This window comes from Capsicum annuum, chromosome 11 (genome assembly GCF_002878395.1).
Source record: "Capsicum annuum cultivar UCD-10X-F1 chromosome 11, UCD10Xv1.1, whole genome shotgun sequence".
NCBI classification, from domain to species: Eukaryota; Viridiplantae; Streptophyta; class Magnoliopsida; order Solanales; family Solanaceae; genus Capsicum; species Capsicum annuum.
Window position 1 is genome coordinate 219,034,589 of NC_061121.1, and position 6,063 is coordinate 219,040,651.

Sequence of the window (6,063 nt, forward strand, 5' to 3'; positions counted from 1 at the left end):
CTCTGTTATGCAATTATTTGGGAAAATGTGGGATAAAAATGAGGAGATTTTTACATTGCTTGATCTCATCATATAAGCAATGAGAATGGATCGGATGATCAGCTATTCTGGGGGGAGTAGCCTCTGTCACTACTATAAACATTAGCAAGATAATTCCCAAACCCGCAACAATGTGAGTTATCGCTCTAGCCACTTCAACGACATATGATACTATATCTCTCAGACTCTCACTATTAATGCTTATTAATTAGCCACTCTCTAATTGTTCAACTTTACTTGTACTGAATGAGAGATAAAATTTATATTGCTACATCCTCTATTTTATACTTATTGATAAGTAGAACCCTAAACCTATTATTTAGAGGCTCGTAATTGCATTATTTAATTGATAATTGTTACTTAGTGCGTTCTTTTGGAAGTTGTCCTTCACGTGCTTCTTTTCTCAAGTAGAATTCAGTTATAAGAACTCAGTAAGCTCTTCAATACTGTCTGAAATAAAGATACGGTATCAATGGCCATAAAGTTAGGATACTACACTTTCAAGATTCTAATTTAATATATGTATGTGTACCTTTACTTGAAATTGGAGTAGCTCGGCAGTAATTAAAATGGAGTCTCAAAATGAAGAAATAAAGGTGTTGTATTTCCTCTGCATGCTAGAAGAAATGAGTAAATTCCATGGGTGACAATATGGAACCATTTTGAAGCAAACACCAAGGACCCCCACTTCTTTGATCACTCCTCACTAGCAATTAAGCTTGATAAAAGGCCAGTAGAGGGGGCTAGGCCTTTTAAGTTTTTAAATCACTTGACATGTCACTTCAAATTCTCTAATTTAATTATTGCGGAATGGAAGATTAACCACTGGTTTGAAAGGCATCTGGTTGAAACTCAAAAAGTGTAATGTATGTTGAAAAGCTTGAAAACACGAGAATAGTCAAAGGTCACTGAAATAGTGTAGCAGTGCAGAAAGAATTTGATGAATATACAGGTCAAATTGAGAATAACTAAGCATTATTGTACCTAGAAACAGGCCAAGTTGAAAGTAAAAGTCTTGGATTCAATGGTTGGCCTCAAGGGACAGTAATAATGCCTACTTTCATGCAATATGAAGGAAAGAATGACTCAAAATCAAATCAAGAAACTGACTAATCTACAAGGGCATGAACTGTTGTCTTAGAGGGAAATTAATGTAGAAATATCAAACTTTTATCATACACAACTTGGTTTTAATGCAGATTGCTTACCAGCGGTAGATCCCTCAGTAATGTGCAAGGGCAACAAACTTGATAGATAGCATCAGATGAAGCTAATTAAACTTGTGACAAATGAAGAAGTGCACCAGACAGTGATAGATAGTAAATGTACAAAGGGCACCTGGATGTGATAGGTTAAACTCATTATTTTTTCAAGAGTTGGGTTATCATAGGATATGATGTCATTAAGCTGTCCATGAGTTTTTTCAGTCAGAGGAAATGTATCAACTAATGAATTGAACCTCTGTCACCTTGATACCAAAAGTGAAAAACCTTGTAAATGTTAAAGATTTCATGCCCATTTCGTGTTGTATAATAATTTACATATGATCTCTTAGATTATCACACAGAGGACTCAAGGGGTTATAGATAATTTGGTAGATAATAGCCAATAATTATTTGTTCTATGGAGAGTAAATAGTTACAATATAATTCTTAGATATGAATTGGTAAAAGGGATATGGTACGAAGGGCCTATCACCACGATATATGCTTAAAATATTCATGTAAAAGGTGTATTATTTGGTAGAATGGATGATTACTGAGCAAATCCTTAATGGCCTGCAGTTCCCAACTAAAGCTACCCCATTGCTTATTGTATGCCTGAAAACTGCCACTTACTCCATTTTAATTAATGGGATACTTGTACAAACATTTACAATAGAGAAGGGATTGAGATAGGATGACCCCATGTCACTATTTATATTTCTGTTGGTGCTGGAGTATTTTAATTGTGCATTATAATGTATGGCCATAAACCCCTAATTCAAATATCATAAGAGATGTGCCAAAACAAATATGATCCAACTTAGATTTGCCAGTGACCTTCTTTTGTTCTACAAAGGTAAATGAGAACTACTCAGTTGCTTTCTAAATGTTTTCAGACATTCTTGAGATTTTGGGGCTAAAGGCCAATCTTTTCAAGAGTTCGGTCAATTTCAGAGGTGTGAACCCTATCCTACAACTACAACTATTGGACATGCTTGGTTTCTCTGAGAGTGAGCTCCCCTTTTGATATCTAGACTAGGGGTACCCATTCTAATGAAGAGATTATTCATTGCCCAATGCCAAGCCCTACCAAAGAAAATACTGGGTAGGATCTCAAATTTTATCATACGCTGGTAGAATGATGTTGATCAAAAGCCTGTTTTTTTTCGTCCAAATGTATTCAGAGGCAAACCCAGGATTTGAAGATAGGGGGTGCACTATTATCTTTAACATGGTAATGTCTATCAACTACATAATTTGCCATAGAACTTTTTTAAACTTAAAAATTCAAAAAAAAAATTATGATCAAAGTATAAACTTCAAAATAATCAAATGAAATTAATTTAGTAGTCGTTTGGCCATGAAAACAAAAATTTTCTGGAGTTGAAGTTGGACTTGTGTTTGGCCATGTCATTTTTGATTTATTTTTTTTTACTTTTGAAAAAACTTTTGTAAATATGATTTTATGCCCCAACTTTTACAAACTATCAAAATCACCCAACTAAAATTTACCTACTTACGGAAAAAGAACACAATTATCCACTTTTATAAAAATAATTACATATACATGGCCATATTTAATGAATTTCAATTATGACATATATAATATTTACATTAATAGTCGTTTTCTCATATTTGAAAATTTTAAATATGCATGTTATATTAACTGATCACTGCTTCCTATTTTTTAGGTAAAAAATATTATCTTTCAAACAAATTTATTTTTTTAGGAATTTATTTTATTTATTTTCTTTATTTTCCGTTCCTAAAAATAGGAAATGATGAGTTGTTATTAAATGTTAGGGTGCCTCTAATTTATTTCTTTAATTTTCTTATACATAAAAGATTTTACTGTGAGTGAATAAATTATTTTTATATAAAACATACTTTTCATATTTATGGTATATTATATCATATACCATAAATATATAAATATGCTTAGTATGTTTCTTGGGGCCTTGGGCTCTAGGTGACAAAAGAGTTTTAAAATGAAGTGGGTGACACAAGTCTGAATAATTGAGTGGAGGTGACAATTATTTTATTAAGGATTAAGAAATTAAGAAAAGTTTGAAAATAACCCACAAGTTTTTTAATTTACACTTTGATCCAATGTAAACCCTAATATAACTAGAAATGGAGGGAAAAAAAGGCACGTTTCTCTCTCTTCTCATTTATTGAAGTTTTCTCTCTCTTCGTGATTTTTGTTGTTCATTGTTGTTGTTGCTTTATTCATCATCATCTTCTTCATTATCATCATCTTGTTCTTCATTATCATCTCTTTTTGTTCATCATCATCATCTTCTTGTTGGTGAATATTGTTGTTACCGCTACTATTGTTACTTGATCAAATTTTTTTAGGTCAAATTTTATTCGTATATCACTTGGGAATTACTTATAGGTGATTTTAGTAAGTAAAATTATAATTTTTGTTGAATTTCTCATCTGGGTGTATCTGCTACTGCTATTTTTTCAACGATAGATAAAACATGTAACATGAATGCAATAGATGAGTAATCTGTTGCACAGATGAGTAACCTGTTGCAACATATTGACTAATTTATTGCAACATATTGACTAATTTGTTGCAACATATTGACTAATCTGTTGCAACATATGAGTAATTTGTTGCTACATATATGACTAATTTGTTGCAATATATTACTCATCTGTTGGATTTGTATTATAGTGTTGTAACATAAATCCAACATATGGGTCATCTCTGTAGTCATATGTTGCAACAGATTACTCACTTGTTGTAATAAATGACTCATATATTGGATTCATGTTGCAGATTCTATCCATTGTATCAGTAATAGATATACCAAATAAAAAATTCAACAAAAATCATAATTATACTTACAAAATCACCTATGAAGTAATGTCCAAGTGATATACGAACAAAATGTGACCTAAAAAAATTCTAAAAATTTCAACAAGGGCATAACGAATAAGTGAAATACATGAAAAATTTCATGAAACAGGTAAAGAAGACAAAAATAGTGTATCATACATCAAACGCAAAAGGATCGAGGGGACAAACGTTTGAGTTCTCCTAAAAATATTTAAGTTCCCTAGGATTTTAATTGTTTTCTAATGGATAACCCATCTATTAATAACAGATTTTCTATCTGTTTGATAATTTCCAACAGATGAATCATCTGTTGCAACATGTTAGTCATCTGTTGATTCAAATTAAGCAATTATTAGTAATAACTAAATTGATTTAGCTAAAATTAAAGACAAGTCTTTAAGACAATGAGACAAACATTTGAGTTCTCCAAAAAATTTTAAGTTCTCTAGTATTTTAATTATTTTTCAACAGATCACCTATTTGTTGCAACAAGTTAGTCATCTGTTGCAATAAATGCTTATAACAGGTTAGTCATTTGTTGATTCAAATTAAGCAATTATTAATAATAATTAAATTGATTTAACTAAAATTGAAGACAAGACCTTAGACAAGGGAGAAAACATTTGAGTTCTCCTAAAAAAATATTTGAGCTTTAGTATTTTAAATTATTTTTCAACACATATTTTGTTTATTTAGTAATTTCCAACAGATGAGTCATTTGCTGCAACAACTTAGTCATCTGTTGCAACAGATGTCTATATCTGTTTGATAATTTTCAATAGATGAATTAGTTGTTGCAACCAGTGAGTCATTTGTTACAATAGATGTCTATATCTGTTTGGTCATTTTCAACAGATGTTTTTATTTGTTTGGTCATTTCCAACAGATTACTCATCTGTTGTAACATGTTAGTCATCTATTGATTCACATTAAGTCATTATTAGTAATAACTAAATTGATTACTAAAATAAAATATGAATTAATAAGTTCAATTATAGTTTCAATTAATCTCATGGTAATTACACGATCAACTAAGTATGTTCGTCCTGAGTAGAGTGATCAATTGACCAATTTTATTTGAAATGATTCAAACTAAGTCATCATTAGAAATAACTATATTGATTTAACTAAAACTAAAGATGAATTAGTAAGTTCAATTATGATTTCAATTAATTTCATAGTAATTACATGATCAATTAAGTGTTTCGTATTGAGTAAAATGATTAAGTGACAAATTTTAGGTGAAATAGTTCAAATTAAAATATTATTAGAAATAACTACATTGATTTAACTAAAATTAAAGATGAATTAGTAAGTTCAATTGCGATTTCAATTAATCTCAATAATTAAATGATCAATTAAGTGTTTTATCCTTAGTAGAATAATTAATTGACCAATTTATTTTAAATGATTCAAATTAAGTCATTATTAGTAATAACTATGTTGATTTAACTAAAATTAAACATGAATTAATGAGTTCACTTACAATTTTAATTAATCTCATCGTAATTAAATGATTAACTAAGTGTATTTGTCTCGAGTAGAGTGATCAATCGACCAATTTTATTTGAAATAATTCAAATTAAGATATTATTAGTAATAACTAAATTGATTTAACTAAAATTAAAGATAAACTTAAAATTTCAATTAATCTCATAGTAATTAAATTATCAACTAAGTGTATTCGTCATGATTAGAGTGATTAATTGACCAATTTTATTTGAAATGAATCAAATTAAGCCATTATTCGTAATAACTAAAGTGATAAAACTAAAATTAAAGATGAATTGATAAGTTCACTTACAATTTCAATTAATCTCATAGTAATTACATGATCAACTATGTGTATTCGTCTCGAGGAGAGTGATCAATCGACCAATTTTATTTCAAATGATTCAAATTAAGTCATTATTAGTAATAAATAAATTGATTTTGATTAAATTAAAGATGAATTGTTAAGTCTACTTA